The 26,345-nt window shown below is 39.0% G+C and overlaps 1 protein-coding gene and 2 long non-coding RNA genes across 4 annotated transcripts in view; 1 reads left to right on the forward strand and 2 right to left on the reverse strand.

The window, feature by feature from the left end:
• Positions 1 to 26,345, reverse strand: part of LOC105381508 (RNA-binding protein Musashi homolog 2) — a 117,915-nt gene that overhangs the window by 23,573 nt on the left and 67,997 nt on the right. The gene's annotated exons all lie outside the window — the stretch shown is intronic.
• Positions 13,014 to 15,829, reverse strand: LOC125490494. The gene is made up of 4 exons (XR_007267701.1): positions 15,723 to 15,829; positions 15,253 to 15,386; positions 14,762 to 14,821; positions 13,014 to 14,422 (listed from the first exon to the last, which is right to left on the reverse strand). It is a non-coding gene; the product is annotated as an uncharacterized LOC125490494 (long non-coding RNA).
• LOC125490495 lies at positions 14,422 to 15,543 on the forward strand. 2 transcript variants are annotated; one of them, XR_007267703.1, is made up of 2 exons: positions 14,422 to 15,031; positions 15,431 to 15,543. It is a non-coding gene; the product is annotated as an uncharacterized LOC125490495 (long non-coding RNA). The 2 variants fall into 2 exon arrangements; XR_007267702.1 differs by having other exon boundaries at positions 14,422 to 14,896.

The following is a 26,345-nucleotide window of genomic DNA, read 5'->3' on the forward strand; positions in this document are numbered from 1 at the left end:
CCCCTATTCACTAACTCAGTCGATATATGTAGGGGCTAGTTGATATAGAATTACTTAGAGGTTTTCGTTTTTATCTTAAGGAGGTTTTTATTTTTCAGGAGCGGTTGTAGCTTAGTTAGCCAAGCGCCCCCGCTTCTCACGCTAGAGATGCGGAGTTCGAATCCCAGCGCTGACATGTAAGAATGAGTTCTTTGGAATTTAAGTACAATGTATGGTCAAGCAAAACATGGTGAAGAAACCTCCACATCTAGATTTAGCACACCTAGATGTGTGAACTACTGTGAACCCACCAATCCGCAGTGGTCCAGCGTGGTGGGAAATGGTCCAAGCTAAGGAAGGCAGTTTGACTTAGGGGATATGCCCAATGGTTTCATTCGAGAGAGCTAGATGCAAGTAGATACTTAGAACCACCTGCAAAGAGAATAGAATAGCAAGTACCGACCTTGAACGATATTCTTAACGCGTCTGTCATTAGAATATAATTAACAAATCTTCGGTTACTAAGTTCGGTTATCAACTGGCTAGAGCAAAAAGTTAGAGAATAGGGGCCGGTGGTCGCCAGTCTGTCTGCCGAGATATCGATTTGAGATGAATACGGCCTTTTTGGTGGTAATCCTCCACATTGTTACATGTTTGACAGTTAGGAATCGGGATAGCGAGCGCGGGAATATCAGTAAGACCCAAGGACTTTGTATATATTATTACAACAGCTTACGATGTGTTTAAGTAATTAAAATTTTGGCAGTACTCAGTCCTGTTATATATACAAAGTCCTTGGTAAGACCTGACTTAATTATTTTTAATTGATCGAAAAATTTAACAAACATCCAGATCCGCTCTACATAGTCTTTTGGCTCTTGAAGGTTTTTATATGGGAAGCGCTATACAAAGACAATATAGACCCAAAGTGCATCTACTAAAAATAAGTGCATCTACTAAAAATATGTACGAACACAGCTCAGCCACTGTAAAGTTAGATCAAACTGGCCCAAAGTTCTGTTCTGTTTTGTTTCTTCAAACTAATTCCAAAACCAGGCATTAAGATTCACGTTATGTGAGTTGTTAACTATAACCTACAAATTAGACGCCATTAAATCTAGATCGAGCTGTTGCAAGAACACGTCCCGACATAAACTGTCTGCCGGTTCCATTATGTGCGTACACCCTGCCGCACAGATATACGACCCCCTGCGTAATTCAATTACACTATTTATTAGTGCATTTGAAGTGTGCAGTGCAAAGTAATAAGCATAAACTGGAGGAAGTTAGCTTAGTGCATTTACACGATAGAAGAAGAAGTGCAAGTGACAAGTAGGAGTACATCATCGGGTTAATAATCTTAGGTAATAATAAATGTATGAAATGGCTTCAGAAATGCTACAAAAAGGCCTAATAAGAGATCGCTCTCAGCGATAAGGCCGTCTATTGTACATTGGTAAGTATGTTTTTGTATGTCTGATTTATGTAGTGTTTAATAAAGTAATATTCTTTTCTATTCTACTCATATTATTTACTGAAATATGTACATTCACGTCGTCCTTAACATAACTAAAACTATACTACCTTTAAATACCTACTTCTACTTAAAATAGATAAATTATTAATTACAGAAATTACAAAGATTTGACCATTTCTGGTGCTGTCATTTGTTTCAGTTGCAAATTTAGCGTTGTTAAACGGCGATACGCCTTGCAACCTTCATGTGAATACAAATGTACGGCGAAAAGCGGGTGGCTCGCTTGCGAGTCACCTCTGACTAGTGACTACCGCTTCGGGGATTACAGTCGTGAGCATGTGTATGTACGTTTATTTTTATTGTTTAGTTAATTTGTGAGATAAGAGCTTTGTAACATAGTCTTTTTGTTGACTCTTCTCTGGTCATGTTCACCCTAACCAGACATTACAAAGTTGCTATACTATATCCCATTCAACGACTTCGCTGAATGACGTTCAGTCAAGACGTCAAACGTTACATTCAACGACTTGACGATTTGTCCTTTAGTCATACAATTGAATAGCGCCATCCAATGAACGCGCTAGTGATTCAACCAAAAAGGAGATTCAACCAGATGCCTGCGACATAATATATATTTCGTATAGTCAGACTCTCTGGCGTAATGTGTAAATACGGACATGGAAGACATTATTAACCTAAAACAAACAAAACACAGCGCGCTCATGATTTATCGTGAAATTATTGACAAGCAGAGCCAGAGATACGAACATTGCATTGGATTTCGCTCTAACACTGAATATATGTATTTTACTATGTAATTGTATACCTCGTTTCAGCAAGGATGATTCGTGTGACAGTTAAAATTTTTCAGGATTTCTTAGGATTCATGTAGTCTCTAGATGTCTATGTAATTAGATCTACACCTTGAACCTAGAAGAGCACGTTTAATCATCATGGTAAGTACATTCACAATACCTTATAAAGGTGAATCTAATAGGATTTTTTATAACACCATAAGTATGTAGAAGGCTTCGTACACAAGAAGGTAACAGTTTAGGTAAACAGGCAATGAATAATGTCTCTTAGTCTTCGTGTAAAGGCATCCAAAGGTTTTGAAATTTTGATCCGGTCACGAAAATATGCAAAAACAAGGTAAGTCCCAGCCTGTATACAATATACATAGGTAATATATTATGTAGGTGCTAGGGGGTCACTACTCACTCTCTAACTCGACCAATGAACGACTAACTGCCAGTTTCTATAACTCTATCTATCCATAACTGGTAGTTACTTTCATACGATTTTGGATTATGTCAAAATCGTATGAAAGTACACTTGTCCAAAATTAATAATGCACATGCAGATCTTCACACCCGAATCATTAAATCGTAAGAGCCTTAAAAAAACACTTGCATTTTGCACCTTGTTCGAAAGAAATATGAGTCAAAATCATGTGTCACATAATTGAAAACAACCGATCTGTCAAAGATTTCTATGCGCATTATCAATTTTGGAGCACTGTAACTACTTACCAGTTATAGATAGATAGAGTTATAGAAACTGGCAGTAAGAGCTGTCATGCCATGCAATAGGGTCGTGGTTAGCAATCGATGCTCTCCGAAACTTACGAAAAGCAAAACTGCTGCACTAACCACGGCTCTATCCCGTAAATTTCTTGTAAATTTTTGTTCGTTTGTCGCTTTACAGTCGTCGAAATAATAATATAATAGGCCTGTTTGGACAGCTACACAAATTCGCTATTTACTCTTGATTTGCTTGATGAAATACATGCAAAGACACATAATCTGGCTTATTATTTAACGGTCGAAAGAAAAAAGAACTTAAGCACCAAAAGTTACTTATTGTTTACATTTTTCATGATTTTGATTTGACACCAGCTGTCATCCCATACATTTTGTAGCTGTCCAAACGGGCCTATTATATTTCGTCGACTGTAGAGAGTGACCCCTGATCGTTTACCAAGGTAGCCAGAACGGGCCACCCATTAGGCGGCACATGTGGCGAACGGGAAAAATATTTAAATTTCTATTACGTTGGCAACCCTGCGGTCCAGTTGCCATTAATCAAAATGGCCGACTCGTTTCCGATATCGTTAATTTTTGACACCTGTCACCTGGCGCCGACACTGCTCGAAGGGGTCAAATATCCTTCGTGAAGGCGGGATGGTGTGTCGGTAATTCATGTAAAAATTTCCACCAACAAAATGACAATAATGCAAAAGTTTTGCCCCCAGGCAAATGGCCCCAGTTTTTAAAAACATTAATTGTAAAATTGAGAATTAGTTCAGGTAATGTTCGTTTTTAGTCGGATAATTTAAGAAAACTACAAGGTTTTTTTTTTGGTAATATTCTGATGCGCTGTTAGACCTACTTCAATATTACAATATTGCAGATTTTTCATTTAATAGGAGCAATTTGATGACCACTGGAACTTTTTCTTTGCTAGCGGGTGTACTATGCGGGGTAGGCATGGATTGCTGTGCCAATTTTTCGCCAGCATTGTACCCAGTATATAAACAAACAAAAGCAAATCCTGCTTTTCAAATATCAATCAATAGGTATAAACAAAAAAGCATCGAGATCCAAAATATCCTATCACCATAAACCAGGATACCGAAGGCTGTTTACGGTAGCACCTTCGCCTGTTTGGTGGCAAAAATAAATGTGTACCTAGTAGTACCTACCTAACTTATTTCCGTTTCCGTAATATTGTAGGATTTCTGTTTTACTTTGTTATAACTTTTTCTTTTCATGCGCAGTAGAATACAGGGTGGTTTAAATTTCATGGCGTGTAGTATTTCAGTGTCTGCAGATTCGATCGTTATTTGTTTATATAAATATCTATTAAATATAACGGTATTAGACGGCAATTAGACGTGTGTGTAGACGTAAACAGAAAACGCGAGCATTGAAAAAGGTCCAGCGACATAAAATATAATAAAACATAAAAGACGACCGAATGGCGTAGTGGTTAGTGGCCCTGACAGCTATGCCGAAGGTCCCGGGTTCGATTCCCGGCTGGGGCAGATATTTGTTTAAACACAGATATTTGTACTCGGGTCTTGGGTGTTGATATTTTAAATTTAGTATCTATCTATCTATGTATTTGTGTAGATATATCAGCTGTCCGACACCCATAACACAGGTTCTGCCTAGCTTGGGGTCGGATGGCTGTGTGTGAGATGTCCCCACATATTTATTTATTTATTTACTAGCTGTTGCCCGCGAGCTTCGCTTCGCCTTAAAATTATTTTGCCGTGGACGACTCCCGAACTACCTACCCAATAACATGCCATGGTGGTATTAAATTAGATAAAAGTTGACAAATAAGTACGAAGATACTTGACTAAAAATGATTTTCATGACTTCATTGAGCAAAGACTTGTATAGCAATGGCAGAATAGTAATTTATAAATGTTTAATTTCAAGCATCTAACTTATGCAGTTTTGGTTTTTTTCATACTACTTATTTTTTTCACTTTAACTCCCATTTTACAAAACAAAACCATAACTTTACTAAGGTGTGCAGACATGTTAGATTGAAAACATCTAGGTATCTTGCAATATCCTATTGTAACTAAGCTTTACGGCTGTTTTAACAGCATGCAGATTTCATCACGGGATAGCACGCCATTTTCCCGCATCTCGTGTGCATATTCCACGCGTTACAATGAATATTTGTATGAACGCGTGCGGGGAAATCCCGCATGCCTGATCAAATCCGCATGCTGTTAAAAACAGCCTAAGTTAATGCCGAATTTCAACCGCGCAACTCCGGTTATTGTGGGTAAATACGGTACCTAAGCTACGTCCCTTCCAAATTTCAAGTGCCTACGCTACGTTCAGTTAGCCTGTGCGTGTCAATCATGGGAATTCCGTATAGAAAATCTCTGCACATTTTTTTTTTTAAAACACCTACGTAATAAGTTTCATAGTTTTATCTTCAAAAATGACGCATAATAACCAATTAATGCAGTGAATGAAACCTCGTATTGAAAAGTACAGCCGCTAATTGATTTGTTTTCGAGGACCTTATTAACTTACTGCAAATACATACAAACTATAAGTACATGAGCTAAAATCAAACCATACCGCGATCTATATCCGATCCGACAACGCCATCTAGGAGCGGACATAGCTACTATATAAATTAAACTTCTAAAACTCAACACCCATAAAACTTTCAACCCCTATATTACACCCCCACACTGGGTTTTTTTATATGCTAATTATTATTTTTTCGTGATTATGTAGTGCCTAAATACAAAATATAATGTTTTTATCTTCAAAAATGACGAACTTCATACAAAATATGAACCTCTATTTCATCCACTCACAGATCGAAGTTTCAAAAACGCTAGAACAAAATGTTTAATTATTGCTCATCAAGTGTAAATATAAAGTTTATTTAAAAAAAGATCTACCCCGGCCGGGTATCGAACCCGGGACCTTCGGCATAGCAGTCAGGGTCACTAACCACTACGCCAGATTTTTATCTTTTAAAATTAAGTATTCGCATACAACTTTTACCCCCCCCTTTTAACCCCTTACAACCTCCGTTTCGCAATAAAAAGTAGCCTATGTTCTTTCTCAGGGTCTAGACCATATGTATACCAAATTTCATTCAAATCCGTTCAGTAGTTTTGGCGTGAAAGAGTAACAGACAGACAGACAGACAGACAGACAGACAGACAGTTCCGGATATAATCAACAGATGGCACTAAAAGCGCAATATAGAGAGCTTGTATGGAACCGAGGTCAATTAATATGGAATTCTACATCGCGGTATTAAAGTTTTTCAGTTGTCTGAAATAAATACAAAACCTAATTTAATAAATCTATTCTATAGTAGGAAAGTCAGACAGTGACATTCGCATTTATAATATTAGTTAGGATAATATACTCTTAGCTTGACCAAATATAACTGACGAAAATCATGCAATCCGTCCGTTTAACACAACTAGACTAGTCTATTTTTGAAACTTTGCTTTTCGTAAACTAGAGTGACCTCTCTTGCAGAAACCATAGAGTTTCCAGAGCGCGGGGGCGCGCATATCCGCTCCAACCGGACGTGACGTCACATAGACGCCCACGATTAAAAAAAAACACGGCGAAGCGCTTGTAGGTTACATACATGCATTATGCTCACGAATGTAATCCCCGAAGGGGTAGTCAGAGGTGAATAGCAAGCGAGCCACCCGATTTTCGCTGTACATTTTGTACTCACGTGATAGGTTGCGAGCCGTATCGCCGTTTTTTAATAACGATGGTACTCTTAGGGTACTTACACATGACACATATAAAATCTAGGCTGCCACATTAAACACTATCCAAAGTACCTAATTGCCTATAATGTATCAAAATTAACTTTATACCAGTATGTATATGTCATCAACATCTTAAATCTTAAACTCTAAAACGAATTGTTCCTGTTTAACTATAATGTAAGCTAGGTATATATAAATGTGCATAATATGTGCTACTAAGCTATGAAAAATTTGTTATGTAGTGCGACTCCTTACCCACAGTCAAACCATATTAACATTTGGTTTTGTGGGATGTATGTAATAGCATAAGTTGTTTTCTGTGAATAAAGATTTATTCTATTCTAAAAATTGTATTCACATGATGTTTTCTTTCACCGTAAGAGTACGTGGTATAATAATTGTACTTAAATTTCTTATTTCTAAAGAATTCATTGGTACATACATGGCAGGATCCAAACCCAGGGCCTCACGAATGGGAGACCTTATCCGTTAAGCCACCACGACTCATTATTTACTTATCTACAGGGTGTTGCAAAAAGGATATACTAAGTCGAAACCAGCATGTGCAGCACGTTATATCTAAGCCCGAAACTGAAATCAGAATTTCAAAATTCGTGAAAAAAAAAAAATCCATAGAAACTTAGTTGGCTACGTGACTTTTTTACAATGGAGATTGTTTTTTTTTTTCGCCAATTTTGAAATTCTGATTTCAGATTCGGGCTTAAGTAGATAGGTATAACATGCTGCACATGCTGGTTTCGGCCTAGTATACCCTTTTTGCAACACCCTGTATTATGTATAACTGGCAACAGTAGGTACCTAATAGAATTGCGTGATCTCTGCCGGTAATATAATTACTGAAAGGAGGTTGCTATAGCGACCTTTTCGTTAAGTCGATCCTTTGATGAAAACTCGCAAGCAAGTTGGGGGAAAATCGGGGTTTTTATGACCCTGACAGTTGCATGAGCAAATATACGTACAAATACAGACATAACAAAAGGCCATGTGGAGCCAAAAAGATATGGCTAAATGATCTTATCTGAGACAATATTCTATTAATCATCTTACCGAATAAAAAGTTACCCAAGTCCTCAATTAGTATTCGCGAGTGGGTTTCATAATTACCTGTAAACAAAACATAAATATAAATTAATTTACTAGTAAAGTAAGGCTTCCTAATTTCGATTTAGCTTCGCACACTTACAATTACTTCCCACATAGAATCAATCGAATGGAACAGGCTAGAACTCGATACCGCTATTTTTGCAACTAAAAGGGTATTAAATTAAATATATATTTTTGTAGGCCTAAATTAATGAAAATGGATAGGCGTACCAGTACCACGAAAGTAATAGAAAATCTAAAAGATTAAGGACCTGTTTCACAATGTGGGATAAGATACATGTTATCACTCTCTGTAATTATGTTATAAACAGTGATAAAATTATCTTTTATCCCACAGGTCAGGTAGATTGTGAAAGACGCCGTATATATAGTTAGTATTGCCCTAAAACATATGACATTTAGGGTCTGTTTCACAATGTCTGGTTAGTGGCTACCTGACGGATAAAATACATACTGTCATTCTCTGTTATTATTTTTTAGACAGTGACAGCATGTATTTTATCCGACAGGTAGCGACTAATCAGACATTGTGAAACAGGGGCTTAGTTTCAGTTGCAAAGCCAGCAGCGTAGCCGGACGTTACCAAACAGAGGCATCCCTACACGGCAAAAATAGTCTTGCGTCTGTCAGATGACGGATGGCTCCACTTAGCGGACCACGCCACGCTCGTGTCTCCCTGCCGTGCCCCCGCGTGCCCCCGTGCCCCCGCGTGGCTGTGTGGGTGACAGCACCGGACGTAATGGGCGACTAGGCTGAAGCCTGTCTGATTAATTGATCTTTGAGAGGGAGTCTGGGCAAGGCTGAATGTTTACGTAAAAATGTTCATGAATAGATTTACTTACGTACTTATGTAAGTTAGATTTTTATTGGAATGTCATTTGAATGTAATGGTAAGCCCACTTTTCGGTATCGTACGCAAAGGACGCATCGCATTCAGTATTATTTGTATAGAAATTCACATAAATGCGGCCACTACACAGGCATTGCCGACGCCGTTTTATACATTTATGAAATCCGTTTGTTACCCTATGTTATATTAATAACTAGTTACTGTGTTGCATCATACAGGGTGTTCAAACTGTTCAACCATCTGCCGAAACGGGTTAAAATACTCGAAATTTCGAACTACTTTTGTTCTAGGAGTTACGAAATAAATTTTCAGAGAGGTATTATAATGTGGAGCTCTTTACCCCGAAAAAAGAGTGTAATTTGTAAACAGTTGCTGAATATTGATAAAATTGGTTACTTATTACACTCGCGAGCTTTGAAACAGTTCCAATAATTTGAAACAGTGACAATAGCACCAAATTACTCCTAAACGGAAAATATTTATTTTAATTTTTTTAATTCTTTATTGCACAAATATAAAAATACATGTACAAAAGGTGGGCTTAATGCTAAGAGCATTTTCTACCAGCCAACCTACAGGAGGTGCAGGAAAACAGGTACAAAGATGTGCAAAAAAAAAAAAAGGAAAAATGTAAGATGAAAGAACTAAAAACTAAATAGTCACTTAATAATTATCTTAATATATAATAACAATACTAAATACTAATATACTATATATATACTATATATATATATATATATATATACTATATACTATATATACTAAATACTAATATTTAATTACGCCGTCTGCAATATGTATTGAAATTGAATTTAAAATTAGCGGTTTTTTTTTGCTTTAATATTATTTTATATGTATGTATGTGACATACCATCTAGTTCATGCATCCATAACCATGTAGGTACCTACCATATCTTTGGTGGAAAAGCATCCTAAGTCACCCTACGTGAAGTATGTACTTCACGCTTTCAGTAGCAGTCTCCAGCGAATGTTTAAGTCATGTAAGTGTAATGAAACAGATCTAGTCGTAATCACCTGGAACTGGCTGTTTATGAGATCATAAAGACGAAGTCGGACTTATTACTTTTAGAATTTAACACCAGGTAACGTGTGGGGCTGGGGACGTGTGGGGTATGGAGATTTACGGCTTTCTACTATTGAGCTTAATTAACTAGACGAAACTGCAATTTTGCTGGAGTTTCACACATATGTTTTTTTCTATTTGTAGGTATACCTGAGCAAGAGTCTACACCATCAAAAATATAAATTAAAATTTGTCTAAATTTCTTCTCACCCTTATTTAATGTTGTTTGCAGATGGATAAAAAAAACCGTTTTCATAGAACTTACAAAGAATTTGAACTTACAATCTATTTACTGGAATAGCACTAGCATAGAAGGATGGTAGGTAAGTATGTTATAAATTCTTATCGCCAATTTCTCCATAGTCGGTTGTCTAACCGACCAGGGATTGGTTATCAATTATACGTCATCTCCATATAAAATTCTTGACAGATGTTTCAAAAGTCAACCACTAATACCTGGTTCTGCTCTAACCGACTATGGAGAAATTGGCCCTTAATGTTGCAGTTTGAGAAAAACCCCGTATTCATAGAACTTACAATCTATATACTGAAATATTGCACTAGCATAGAAGCATGTTAAGTATGTTATAATGTTAATGGCAAAACAAAACCAATAACTTTATAAATTTAATTACATAAACGAAAACGACACCTACAAAAATATTCTTGTGTCATAAATTCATAAAATAATGCCCCATTAGGCCACCTATACTCCCTTGACTATAACGGCCGTTTCATTTTGAACTTTACAATTTAGCGCTTTAAGCACAGATTCCTCTGTAACAATTTCAGCTTATTATGTCATTTGATAAACGAGGTCTCAGTTTCAAATCGTTGCAAACAACCTACTTTGATTTCTATTGGAAAAACATAGAGTATATATTTAAACGATACAGTATTTTATCGATAATAATTTTACACTTCTATGGGGACCGTTTTCTATAAATTCTCGCTTGTTTATAGGTTTGTAATGGTATTCTGAACTTTGCAATTCCTTCGGTACTTAATGGGGAATATTATTTAGGTTACTCTGCTGCTTAAAATTAATAAAATATTGATTGAAAGTGCAGGAATTTAGAACAATATCTTTAATTGGAATATTCAAGGCATTGGACGTATCGGAAAAAGAATATAATGATTTTTTTACGTCGATTTGAATTCAGCCAGAGACTTAAAAGTCTACCACGGTGACCATCCCTTTTTAACCCCCGACAGAAAAAGTGGGGTGTTATAAGTTTAACTTGTCTGTGTAAAGGGACATCTGTCATCATCAATTTTGACACCACTATTTAGTGCAGGGTTTGAGAATACATCGGTAGAATAGAATCCATACAAATGCAAAGCTAAAGAAACCTTACTAGATGTATGTCATGCGATCCCCGGCAGTAGGTGAGGAATAAACTGAATTACCTCTGTACCTTGCCATATAGGTATATAAAATATATTTAAAAAAAACCGCGAGCTTCACTTCGCCTTAAAAAGTTTTCCCATGGGAATTTCGCGATAAAAAGTAGCGTATGTTCTTTCTCAGGGTCTAGAGTAATAATAATAATAATAATATTTTTTTATTCCAAAAAAGCTTATCTAATTACAAATTACATCTGTGCCTGAACTAGGCCAGTGACCTGTACATCAGGCATCAGCGCTCCTCCAATAGAATATAATAATAAAGCTGTGCAAATTCAAGTAGGTACTCAATATGATTAAAATTAATTTAAAATAAAATTAATTAAGTAACTTAAAAATAAAAGAGTCTAGACCATTTGTGTACTAAATTTCATTCAAATCCTTTCAATAGTTTTGGCGTGAAAGAGTGACAGACAGACAGACACAGTTACTTTCGCATTTATAATATTAGTTAGGATAACTTATTAATTTATAAATAACCTTCTCGTAGCAAGCCTACGGGTTTTCGTAACCGCCGTGAACATAGCAGCAGAAGCAAATTTTTTGTATGAGTGAATTTGTTTTCATGATCATGAAGAAATAAGAAAAAGTAGCAAAATTCTGTTATCACTACATGCTAGGGGATGCTGCAATGAACCTATATACATATTACACATTTAACAGTGTGCTCGAAATTAGTCAAAATTATTAATTATAAGGACACTCAATACGGCCAAATATTATTCATGATTATGAAGAAATTAGAAAAAGTAGCAAAATTCTGTTATCACTACATGCTAGGGGATGCTGCAATTAACTTACTAACTACTATTACACCATTCAGAGTGCTCCGGCAGATTAATTACATTACAAGTTAACGTCACTCATTAAAAAAAAAATTACAACTAAATCTACCCACATGAGTGTGTAAATAACGGATAGACGATGGTAAATACATTATAAATCTATATATGTCATCTTTGTGTTTGCTCAATTGACTTCAAAATAATCAATCAAAGAGAAAGCGCCTGAATACATTGTACAGCAAATTGCGCAAAGAAGCCGTAAATTTATCGTGGTGTAATTAATCTCTCGGAGCACGTTGGTAAATGTGATATATGTCTATAAGTTCATTGAAATATTCTCTAGCATCTAGTGCTAACAGAATTTGGGTAGATTTGCTTGTTCTTCAAAATCATGAAAAAATTGTCGCTCATATTTGCGGTTATGTCGCTATATAATGTAATTGTGACGTAATTAATCTCTCGGAGCACGTTAGTAAATGTGTTGTATGTCTATAAGTTCATTGAAGTATTCTCTAGCATGTAGTACTAACAGTATCCCGCCACAATGGGTTATTTCTTCATAATCATGAAAAAATAGTCGCCCATATAGGAAAATATTATGTTATGTTAATCAAGTTAAAACTTGATAAGAACTAAATCTACCACTCATCGAGTGTATGTAATGGATAGACGATGGTATATAGATCGTAGCAATAACTACTTTATGTACGTATATGGTCAAGGGACTTCAAAATAATGAAAAGTGTAAGCATCTGAAATATGTATTAAGTAAGTTGTCGGCTAGGGAAGAAAGTGAAGGAATTTTTCACTAAAACAATAATCAGCACCTCAGCCCAGTTGGTTACAGCCTCGAACTAGATCCCTGTGGTCTGTGGATCGAATCTAACTAAAGCAACTAAAGATCTTTTTTCTTTTTTTTATTTTAATGATGGTTACTTTTAAAAATACATACAGTAATGAATGTAACCAGTTATATTACAGACTTATTTTGGGTTCTTAATATGTAGGTAAATAAAAGATGCCAAGACAAATTTATTTTATTTTAAGTATACAAATCCACATTAGAAACTACATCAACACAATCATGTTAAATTATTTTATATTGTTATAAGTAGGTATGATTAAAATCACAATGATATTTCTAAATTTATTATTTATCAATCAGAATATGGATACAAGTAACAGTTAAAATCGATAGCTTGAATTATATCATAGCTCTTTTAAGTAAGAGCATACTTTATTAAATAAAACAGAATAAAATGTGATCTACTAATAAACCTAAACTTAAATAGAACCTATAAATATTAAAATATATATAAATAATATAATTGTTACGTTCACTTCACTCTCACTGCACTAACTCATTGTTACTACTACTCGACAACAGGTGTCGCTATTATTACCGCTACTCGGCAACAGATGGCGCCATGTGTCCAAAGAGTTAAAATAAATACAGCTGTTTTCATTTTTATAAACATACGTATTCTTTAGGGTTTTAATTTCTGTCTTGTTAAATATTCTGCTAATTCAATTATTAAACTACAATATTGGAAATAATTAGTGCGCATGGCATTAATGAAGGTCAATGCGCATAGTCAAAACATTGCGCATTCGCATTCGAGTCGATCGACCTGCGAACGGAACGGAACTGTCAGTGCTAACAAGAGCCTCTTCGTTTCGTTGTGCTGTTTTTGGTGCTGAGTGTTTGTAAAAAGTTACTAGCTTTTGGTTTTGTTTTGGTGCTTGTGTACAATAGAATTACAGGTAAGTCAATACAAAACTTAATAGATAATATCCAATTTTTACATAGCATTGATAAGATCTTTGTAATTTCCCCCGGTTTAATTTTTGAGAAATGCCACATCAGTTTCGGCTATTGTGGTTATAAACAGTCATTCCCTTTCTTATATGACTGTCTCTGAATATGTAGGACTTGAGATATGTGTAGGAATTTGTTTACCTACGTTGTAAATGCTCCATCAATTCTGACTGTCCCTTTTAATTCCGTGCCTTATCATTAGCAAGCAATTTGTTCACCAACTATAAATACAGGCTACTCCCACTATTGTACCCATAGGTAGAAATACATTATAACAATAACATGCAATGATAAAAGATAGATAAATTATTTTTCATTATTACTTGCCTTATCTGGTAACCTGTATGATATATTTTGTTGATTATGTTTCTACCATTTCTTTTGGGATAGGTGTTGGTTTGTTTTATTTAACATGCTCTCGGTTTTATTTTCTAGTAACTGTTAAAATAAAACTTAGAGCTAAAAAGTTTTCTGGTAGTGATTCTAGGATTTTTAAAAAGTTGCCTATCCAGGTTGTCTGTTGATCAAAATCCATTTAGTAGTTTTGTCGTCACATTCGCTGGGTACTTCGACATGTCGATGTTGCATCGTCATCTTCACCCAGGTGATCTGTTGGCAAGAAACGATACATTAATAAATAGGCGTGCCAAATAAATAACATTGCTGTGTGAACTAAAAACTATAAAAGTTTCAGTTTTCTCGCAAACAAAGTGGCGCCTCTAGCGGAAACTATCATGAAACTTTTGACAGATAATCTATGCAGGTGACAGAAGAAAACAAAAAAAAATTCGTTTACGTAAATTGCAAAACCCGTACTAGAGGCCCTGATACAGGATGTGCTGCACCATGATTTTATTTATTTGGCTTTCCTATGCATTATGCTGGTCTTCAGTTTCAATATCATTTAAATGACTTTATTGTTTTAAAATAATGTATTTCTACACTTACCTTCTCATTATAGAGGCATGGCCCGGGGGCAGCGGCGGTATTCCCGAAAAAATAGGAAAGCTGAAATTTAGAAGAAAAAAAATATTAAATAAAGATATAAGAAGAGATGTAAGAAGGCAAGCTGACAATGGGATGGTATGTCTGCAAAGCCAATCATAAAGAACCAAATAAACTGCTTATGGGCTTATGGTTATATTAAACCGATTGCATGTATCTATATACTCTAAGCATGTATCATATTTGTTTTCTCAGCCTCACACTTTAACTCAGGTAAGTTCTGAAGCACATTTACTGATTCTACACTATGTTTGAATTCAGTTTCATGAAATTGATTATTCAGTAGACTGTGAGGATCTACACCTCTTGACAGACAGTCAGCTGGATTTAATTCAGTAGGAATATAGTTCCCTTTTTCAGGTACCTGCTCACATTCCCAGAACATATCTATTTTCCTATTTAAAGACTCTGTTGAGACAGCCTCAGATACTGACTTGCAAAAGTTACTTGGTAGTGATGAACATCCCTCGCTGTTCAATGGTGCAGTGCCAGCAACAATGTAGCCGAACTGAGTGTTGTGTAGAAACAGCTGACCTGGTATCACTGGCAGTCTCTCACGCAGTAGGATCTGAAACATGATGTCACACCCAAGTAAAATATCTATATTTCTAGGTTCGCTGAAGCATCGGCAAGCTGAATGTGAGATGGTATGTTGATGTCCTGTACATTGACACGGAAATGAGGCATTGAAGATGTTATGTTGGGGACAATGCATGATAGAACAGTGAGTTTATAATCACTGTTGGCTGACTGGATAGCAAATCCAAAGTTTGAAATGTGATGAATTGATGATTAGAGATGAGAAAGCGTTTAAACTGAATAATGGTTAATTGATAAAGGATAATATGAAATATTATAATCATTATATCAAGATTTATAGTCATCAACAAAAACTAGGAAATACCTGGATCCTCCAATCTCCATTGGCCCACAGACATCGGCATGTTTATTACATCCAGGGGTCCACTGCTCCTTGCACCGTTGTGACCAAATGGCAGACGAGACCAGTCTGGCGAAAGACAGTCTGGGAAAAAAATTAGTATGGAACGCGTACGAAAAATAATGGCGAGCACCGCTCACAGAGTACTTTTTACGCTATCATAGACATCTTTGGCTTTTGTCATCTGTCAGTGTCAGTCAGTCAATCGTTTAGTTTGAAAAATAATTTTAAATCATAAATAAATTAAGATTTAACAGTTATTTATACATTATTATTACTGTGGATAAGTGCAGTGTTTGTGTGGAGGTACCTAACTATTAGTGTTGCTTGATATTATTGATAATTATTATGTTTTATAAAACTTGTGAAATATGTGGTTTAAGAGCCGCTAGCCGGTCGTACAGATGGCCAAAAGAGAATTTTCATGGCCAAATTTCCACTGGATGAGGAAAGGTAAGCTACAATTAAAGGCTAAAGCATAGGATTTAGATTATTTATATGTATAATAAAGTTAAAGTCTAATTAAATAACTGGAGGGTCAGCACAACCAACAATAGTGCATGAATTTTTTTTTTATCGATATCGATATTTTTATTTATCATTAGTACGCACAGCTCATCAATCAGAACAACTTTTGTCTCCTAGTTTTGGAAATTAGCGAAAATCAAATTCGGATCTCCATACAAAAATTACCAGTGACTTTTATTATACCAACTTAAATAATATTTAATTGTTTAATAATAATTATGTTGTTTGCAGATGTAAACAGTGGGTTAAGATGACCGGTAAGGAGGATCTGGTTTATGTGCTTATTGAAAAGCTAGCTACATCAACTTAAACGAATTTGTGGCAATCATTTTCTACCACAACATTTTAAGAACACAATTGAAAAAAAAAAACAATTCCATGTGTGGGACTTACTGCAGACACTTTATTTTATAATAAATAAATATAATTAGGTATATTTTTCCACTTTTATTTTATTTCAACATTATATCATAGCACTTACGTCAACGGAAAATCTCGAGTTTATTTTATGGATTATATTTTTGTGTTCAAATAGGAACATAACATAACTTTGAACCGAGATTTAACGTTGGTGTCATTGTGTAACACTGAAATCCTATTGTGTAAAACTGAAATTAAAGTAATACATACACTCGCACTTTTTTTTTTTACTAGTTATCGATAAAAAATATCCATAAGAAGCACATCACTATTTCAGCGGGGCTATGTTGGCAGTTTTGTACGTCATATTTTTTGTTTTGTTGGTACCCTCTGTTAGTACGCGTGAATAAAAAAAAATAATACAAGTATTTTTTTCTTTTTTTTCCCTTGTACTCCCATCTCTTAAAACGTAGTGTTCTTTTCTCTATGGACGAGACTGCTTTCCTTCACAGAATACAGGCATAATAATAAGGCATTATAGTGCCACAATCTTATCTGTTCCGGTGGTCAAAATGTGCAACTAACGAGACGTCATTGTCAAACGTCATTTCATACTCTGTGCGTTATTTGAGTTGTCAATTTCTGCGAAGAGGCTGATGCTACGTTATTTAATTTGTTTTGTGATTTTCTGGGTGAAATAATGCCAAAAGCGCTGTAATGTGATGCAAGAAAAGTAGTACTATATATATTGGCTTTTATGCAGGAAGAATAACATATTCAGGCGCCTTTAATTCCGTTTGAAAAATTGGAAGAACGAGTTGCAGCGGCTAAAGGTTAGTGTTGCCAAATATGACGAATAATTTTACCCATATACTCCATGTAATTTTATTAAATATTTTCCCGAGAGGCCCGTGCCCCAGCAGTGGGGACGGGATGGGTCGTGATACTCGTGATGAAAAGTATATAATCTTTATTTTTCTGTGATTACAGGTGTGAGGACATGACATGATACTTTAAATCTTAGGCAGTATACCAAGAAGAATTTCTCGCACCTGCAGCGATTTTAGATGAAATAACTAATAATGATTTATGTCATGTCATTGTTTTCCCAACCTATCAAGAGTTGGCTGAAAGAAATTGCTTTTTGGCAATTAGCCTTTGGAAGGAGACCCGTGCCCCAGCAGTGGGGACGTGATGGGTCGTGATGATGATGATGAATAAGCCTTTGCACACTGTCTGAATTTCTTTAAATTGTATGCTCTTGTTTCTATTTACTTTAGAAAATGTAAAATAAAGTGTTCAAAAATAATAATTAATAGTTTTTTTTTAAGTCGTATCTCGTTATTCCCACGACCCACATATATTACCATATACCATTGTAATCTAGATTTTAATCTCCTATATCAGAACTAATTTTATTTCTGTTCGCCGTGGACAAATTTTCCATACAACAAATGTCGTTTGATATATTATATCCTCTTTCATTTACTATCGACCCTATATTTTGATTTATCTATACTTATGAATGTACCTAATCATAACAATAGGTAATAGCAGAAATGCATTGTCGTTTAAACCAGAAATAGGCAAATTTAATCGATGGCATCACTGGATTCGATCACAGCGATGTCGCCACCGGAACAGATAAGATTGTGGCACTATAGTTTTCTTCACTTGCTGCCAACTGATGATCTGCTTCGCCGCCATCTTGCCGCTATGATGGCATTTTTATGGCAATCTGTCGGGTGTGCCAACAATTTCTGCCAGTATCATGTAATGACATTGCATGTGTATTTATTTATATTGTAAATATTGATACCCCTGTTCTTGAAAACTTTACGAAATGTTATATTTAAGCTGTGAATTTTATTCTTAGCAGTGCTGCAAACCTTATATTGTTGACTGTGCTACTCTCTGCTCAAAAAAGCACTTCCTAGCTCGGTACTATTGTAGTTTACTGCAAGATCTATCAACTTTGTCTTCACTACGTCATAATGTACTCTGTAACTACGTCACCCGTAATGGTGATTCCCGAATTTTCTATTACCATTATCATAGGGAAGTATTTTTTGGCAAACCCGCTAGTATTAGGCATCCAATCCACTCGTCATCCACTTTAAAACCTGTTCCAGACAATTTCTACGCCGCGCCGTTTCCATTATTAGATTAGCGTCTGTTGGGGCCATAGGCATAGGGTCAAGGAACTTCGTGGGTACACACACAAACAGCTGACAGACAGGTACACAGATGTTTGTAACTCCTTCCCACCTTCCCTATCCTAACGGAAACTGCAGGTAGATGAACACTAGCTGTCATCTGCCACCTCAACGACCGACCCTCGTCCACTTCTACCACCGCCGCGATTCGAGTCGGTCGACGCACCTTACGCTCCCGTCACTCAGTCCGCGATAGAAGCACAATCCGCCGCGTACTACAACACACGTAGCTCTACGCCGCGCACCGGTACATCAGCACATCAACCTGGAGAAGAACGGGTGGAAAATCGAAGAGGTCAAACGCATTTGATCAGCCGGACAACCGTTCCTGCCAGGTCAGTTTCTTTCCTTTAAACTTCCCCCTTGCTCCTCCATATCATGGTCCTTCGTAAACCGGATATTCCCTATTCCAGTCCATCCCGGTTTATTATTTACAAACATTTGTCTAAACTTCAGCACGTAACTGAAGTCTTCTAGCCAGCTGTTTTGTGTGTGTCATCGTGACGTCACTTAGTTTTTTTTTCCCTTAGTCTATGGTCAATCGGTAAGAATCGGTTAGTCGAGTAGTGTCCATCACTACTCAACTTCAATCAGTATTCCGAGGATAGCACAGAGTAGAAGTTTGACGTCTGACACATTACTTTTTTAATTCAACTGGGACTGTTTAGGTTATATTTTTATTGTCGTAAATCAAATTAGAAATAATGATGAAATCTGAAATTAAACATGTTAAGGGTGCCTCAGCCGACCCTATTAAAATATGTATGGTCCAGCTGGACACTGCGGAGCAGTACTTGAGTGGGGTCTACGAGTTGGCGTGTAGCCTTCAGGCAAAATCGGATGCGCCTGGTCTATCTATGTTCAGGGTTCGTTTCGAGGATCTGGAGCGGATGCGCGACCAATACCAGGACGCTTACTTGAACCTGAAGGGTCTGCCCGTCGACGAGACCGTGCTGCAGCAGGCTGACCAGCGCTATAATAAGTTCTATGAGATCTTTTATTCGGTAAAAGTGATAGCTGAGGGATTAGTGTCGAATAGTAGCGTCGCCGGTGCAGAGCCAGTGAGATCAACTGCTCACTTCAAGTTGCCTGAGATTAGTCTGAGCAGTTTCTCTGGGGTCTACACTGACTGGCCAAATTTCATTGGATTGTTCGACAGTCTGATTCACACTAATGGGGACTTGTCCAGTGTGCAAAAGATGCACTACCTTCTGAGTGTTCTGGACAAGGAACCTCTTAGTTTAGTTAGGCATCTGGAGCTGGCCGATGGGAACTATGAGATAGCTTACCAGCTCCTTAAGGAAAGATATGACAACAAGAGACTCATTGCCGACACACACTTGGAGTCCATACTTGCTGTGACACTCGGTCAACAAGGGTTGACTGGCAACCTTCGGAAGCTAGTCAACACCTTAAAGGAGAACACTATGGCTCTGAGTGTGCTTGGTTTTGAGGTCAAGGCATGGAGTTTCTTGTTGCTCCATATAATTTTAAGAAAGCTTCCCTTTGACCTTCGTAGTAGGTTCGAACTCGGTATAGGGGGTTCGCCTAACACCATCCCAACATTCCAAGACTTGCTTGGCTTTCTGGAAACAGAGTTGAGAGTCTTGGAGACTGTTGGTGGCTCGGGTTCCAGGGGGTCAAGCAACTCTAACAATGTGAAAACGGGGACTTCACACGCTGCAGTGACTCTCACTGCAGTGGCTGTGTCTTGTGCCCTTTGTCGGGGTAACCACACCATTTATAGGTGCGACAGGTTCAATTCCCTGACACCTGTTCAGCGTAGGGAGCTTGTCGCACAACAGGCCTTATGTTGTAACTGCTTGCGTGCACACTCTGTAAACAGGTGCACGTCCAAGTGCAGGTGTCTAGCGTGTGGTGGACATCATCACACGAAACTACACCTGCCACCATCATCATCATCATCATCTTGTCTGCCATCATCATCATCTGCAGCACCTAAGGATGGTCGACCCGCAGACTCATCGCCCGGCTCCACGGTCTGCCATGGTTCAATTCACAACACCATGTTGTTAGGAACTGCCATGGTGGGGGTGTACGACCACAATGGTCACATACACCAGGTGAGAGCCTTGATAGACAGCGGCTCGCAGGTGTCTGTCATCACTGAGGAACTGGCGCAGCGGTTGCGGCTTCCCCGCACTAGCTCTAGGCTTCTTCACGGCTTGGGAGGTAAGCAGCGCTCCAATGGCAGCGTAGAGTGCAGGATCGCATGCCCTCAGGGTGCATCCCAGCCTGCCTTGGTAGCCACAGCCGTCGTACTGAAGCACATCACGGGGGATCTCCCTAGTGCGCCTTTGTGTCCGAGCGTGTTAGAGCGGTGCAAAAGCATCAAGCTCGCTGATGATAGACTGTCTGTTCCGGGTCCCATTGATTTTCTGATAGGCGTGGACCTCTACAGTCGAATCCTGGATGGGTCGTCGTACCAGCTGGGTGAAGGATTACCTACGGCACATAGGTCTATTTTCGGATGGATCTTGATGGGTCAAGCACCAATAGACCGAGATAAGGTGGCGCTTCCCAACAAGTCCGTCCAAGTGTCCGTCGGTGATCCCCACCCGCAGCGGTCGCGTCGCAGACCAGCGAGGAGACGCCCCTCACAGCGCATGCATGGCCAACCAGCACCATCCCGGCCATATGCGGCCTGCAACTGCGTCCACGCCTGCTGATGAACAGATACTACAAACCTCATCACGGCAGCCCCACCGTGGTGAGGTCCAAACGGCAACTGGGGGCTAGCGATATGGTTTCAGTGGGACTCTGATCCGGACAGTCATCTATCAGGTCTCACCGTTCGGCACTACTAGGGAGATTTGCCGAATGTTTGTTTTGTACGGCTCCCTGTGGCTACTTGGGCCAACATCTTTGGTGCATCAATGCATCCTGCGACGGCCTCTGTTCGAGGAACTTTCCAGTATTGAAGTTCTTCGCAGAGGCCCTGTCTTACTCTACGCTTGCCGGAGCTGCTCTCCGCTGCTATACCTTCCAGTCGTTAGGCCGGTTCCGACTGACACTGCGCATCTTCGCGGCTCTCACCATCGTCGTGATGGGCTTTGATTGTGTGGGTCGACATTCTCGGTGCTGGGTGCCCTCTTACTGGGGTACGGGCAGTGCAACATGAGCTCTGCTCTAGGTGCATGTGGTGCGAAGCGCACACGACACAGCAGTGAATTCTTCGAAGGGATCGTGTTGGGTAGAGCCCCTGGGAAGTTTTCTCACTTAGGGAGCCGCGCGTCGTCTCCTGGTCCTGTGGGTCGGGTCGATGCTTGACGTCGGGCTGTCGAGTGATCGAATGGATTTTGGACGGGCTCACCCCTGCGAACTTATCTTTCAGGCAACTGTTGGTCGAATTGGTTTCTGCATCCGGGTCCTGCTGTCGGCGCTTTCCCCGACGCTACACTTGTGGTGTTGGCGGCTTGCTGAGCAGGTCTCCTGTCTCGCATCTCGCCTCCGTCTTTGGAGCGAGCTCTGCACATTAGCTGTGGGTTTCGGGCTGGCTTGTGGATTCCACTCAAGCCACGCCATACAGTTATTTTTTTTCGGAAATTCATCCTTTTTTTTTTTTATTTCACGTTAAAGAGCTTAGTGGCTCTTTGGGGGGCGGTTTATGTTGGGGCCATAGGCATAGGGTCAAGGAACTTCGTGGGTACACACACAAACAGCTGACAGACAGGTACACAGATGTTTGTAACTCCTTCCCACCTTCCCTATCCTAACGGAAACTGCAGGTAGATGAACACTAGCTGTCATCTGCCACCTCAACGACCGACCCTCGTCCACTTCTACCACCGCCGCGATTCGAGTCGGTCGACGCACCTTACGCTCCCGTCACTCAGTCCGCGATAGAAGCACAATCCGCCGCGTACTACAACACACGTAGCTCTACGCCGCGCACCGGTACATCAGCACATCAACCTGGAGAAGAACGGGTGGAAAATCGAAGAGGTCAAACGCATTTGATCAGCCGGACAACCGTTCCTGCCAGGTCAGTTTCTTTCCTTTAAACTTCCCCCTTGCTCCTCCAGCGTCACATAACTAATTCATAATTAATAAATAAGGTTGTCTGGTAGAGATTGCTATAAGCAATAAGGCCGCCTTTTTAATCTGTTTTTATTTTTAAGTTTAATTTTGTATGTTGATCTATTTTGGTGCAAATAAAGAGTATTGTATTGTATTGTATAATTCGTCATTGACTCGCTGGTGTCCAGACGAATTGATTTCAGGTTTCGCAATAAAGTTATTCTTCGAGAGAATCCGGAATCGTCGAACATAGTTCTCGACATCAGAACCATTAGGGCCGATGTAAAATTTTTGCGAAAATCACTTTTTTAAAGATCCTTCTTTCTTTTAGTCTAACACACGTATCTCTATCTCTTTTTGTTCAAAACTTCATTTTCCTAAAAGTGGTCGCATATCCACAGTACACTGGAACCATACGGACTTTTTATAATTTCAGACGTTATGGCTGTACAAATATGAAAATAATGTTATTTTATATACGGTCGGTTGTAAACAACAGTTCAAAAATACCTGCAAATAGTTCGTCCCATATCAATAACGTACCCTTTTGTCCAACTAAATATTACTTATATGCGGTCAAATTTTCACGTCAGACCTTATGGTTCGAAACACATTCAGTTAAGTTCATACAACCCCGAACGGCCCTCAGAGTCAGGTTCTGCTGTAGCTGGAGCTTCTTGCAGTTGGTCATCGAGCATAGTGCGTACCACGCCGGAGCAGCGTAGGTAATACGGAAACGCATGTATGTTTTAAAGATCCTCAGCTTCTTGCGCAGGGGGAGTCGGGAAGCCAACATGGGACAGAGCATAGCCCGTGCGGCCTTCGCCTAGTAGACTGAGTTGACCGCTTGCACACTCATGGTGAGCGTGCGCTCGATCGCCACCCCCAGGTACTTGACTGAGACGAAATGACTTCGGAGTTGCAGCTTCTTAGCCAGGTGCGGCGGACAACATCTCGGTGCCCACGTTGCCCACCACTTTTCCAGCCATTCCGGCAGGTGATCCAGTTTTGATACGGCCAGGTTTTCGCCGCCTTCTTGTTTTCCGAGTTTCGCATTAAAGTCTCCCATCACCACCGTGAAATTAGTAGTGAACTTACGCAGGGCAGACGATACGTCTTCATACGCAAGTTCGACCTCATCATCGGTGTGCTTAGATGTGGGTGCGTAAACCTGTATGACCTTCATTGAGTATCGTTTAGATATTCTCAGGATGAGGTACGCAACCCGTGTCGACACACTTCCGATTTCAACGATGTTGTTGACGAGGGACTTGTTGACGATGAACCCGACACCCCCCTGGGACAGTTGGTCGCCCTCCCGGTGGTACAGCACGTTTCCGGACTGGAGAATTTCCGTATCCTCTCCCTCTCGTCGGACTTCGGATAACCCTATAATGTCCCATTTTAATTTGCTGATTACCTCTTCCAGCTCCTCTATCTTCACGTCTTCCCTCAGTGTCCGTGCGTTATATGTTGCCAGGTGCAAGGGTCGGTTGGGCTGGTAGCCGACTCTCTGCCGGAGATTCTTCGCACCCCCTGCCCCGCCGTTACCGTAACCGCTACCGGAGTCCGGGATAGCGGGGCTGCCGGAGACTGGGGGCCGGGGCTTTGTTTGTTCCATCATAAGGAGGTGTGTTTGCCATAATCACCGCGCTTGGCAGGCGTGTTGGTGATTCTCCTTTTTTACGGCGGGAGATCGCCGCCTCTGCTAGGAGAGGAGGTCGGGTCGATTTACCGCCGCCCGACATTCGGCGTTGTCACTCGTTAGCACCACCCAGGGGACACGTGTAGGGTAACTAGGGTTTGTACCTACGGACGTGAGCGACAAGCCCCCCTATGTAGACATACACAAGCCAAAATTCAACTTGAATACTATTTTCCCCGAACCATACAGTCTGTTGTTATAATAGGTATACGCATTTTTTAAAGTTAATTTTATTTTCTTGACCAAAAGGTCCGATGTTAACAAAAGCCTTGCCTTTTAGTCTAAAATCTATACAGCCGTAAAGTCTTTTATTGACGTGAGCCTCTAAGTTACTATTTATATTTATAGTCGAAAAATGGGGCTGATATCCATACTCAAAGATACAAAACTAGATTTTTTCGCTAATATTGCATAAATATTGTCTTCAAATGAAACGATTTTGTATTTTCATTAACTAGCCGAGCGAAATAATGTAGGTATTTCGACTCCAAAACAAACATCTTTGTTTGTTTTAACGGTGGTAAAAGTTTATTTTGGCTCTACTGAAAAGTTTCAAAAATGGACATCGGCCCTCTTGGTTCTGATGTCAAGAGTTTGTAGTTTCTTCCACAAATCCTTCCCTTCGTACTCGTAGCACTTTTGATGTGGATATACAATGACGGGTCGATCATTAAAATTAACTTGGCGTTGGTGTAGGTATAGGTACAATGTACAATGGGGGTCGCTAAACATATCACTTTGGACTTATTTCGTTCGTTAAATAAATAGATCACCAATCGCATCACAAGATTTCTTATATATTATATACCTATGAATATGGTCACTACAAGCTTATGTTGAGTTAAGGTTTTTTCATTACTTAAAATAGGAGAACCATTTAGTAGGTAGAAACAGAAAAAAGAAACCGACTTTTTTACGTTTGGGAGACTTGGCATTTTTTACAAGTTAGGTATGTTTTTGTTTTGATGGCATTATGCTTTGTCCCGCTCATACTCTGTGGCCGTCTCTTTTTAACTCGGTTACCGCGCTATCGTTGTGTAAGTGAGCCTGACTATGTGTGCGTGGGCTGCGTGGCTATCGCGCGCCGCCGCCGCCGCCGCCACCACCGCGCCGCGCCGCCGCGCAGACAATGTATTTTGCCGAAATACCTACCTACCTACTTTGTAGTTGGTCTGAGCTTCCTACCTATTTGATTTCGAGAAATTTGACAGTAAGAGAGTGAAAAGTAATATATGTTTGATTTTGTTTTAATTATAATATGACCTACGTAAGTACCGAAGTTCAGCAATTTCGTGAAAAAATATTCAGCTCATCCCTACTTTCAATAGTACTCACATACCTACCTACCTGTAAATTAATAGGTTCCTTCATTAACATACCTACTTAACTAGAATAGAACCGTAAGTATTTATTTTAAAGTAGGTACATCAGCAATATCAGCATGGTCATTATGTATGTCGTTGATAACTCTTTTCACCGTAAGCAGACTGTCAAAAAGCAAATTTTGATACTATTCGCATTATGTAAGTCCGGTTGGTTGCCAATAATGACGTCATCATGGGTATAGACTTCAATCCCCACCGGCCGCCATCTTGTTAAAATTATATATATTATGCGAATATTTCATCGAAACCCGAGATTGGTATTTTGTATTGGATAGTTGGAATCATAAGTACAAATTTGGGTGGCCCAACTGTCTTGTCTTGGGCAACTAGTAAACAGTAGCTTTTAAATAAA

Source organism: Plutella xylostella, chromosome 24 (genome assembly GCF_932276165.1).
Source record: "Plutella xylostella chromosome 24, ilPluXylo3.1, whole genome shotgun sequence".
In the NCBI taxonomy this organism is placed as follows: domain Eukaryota; kingdom Metazoa; phylum Arthropoda; class Insecta; order Lepidoptera; family Plutellidae; genus Plutella; species Plutella xylostella.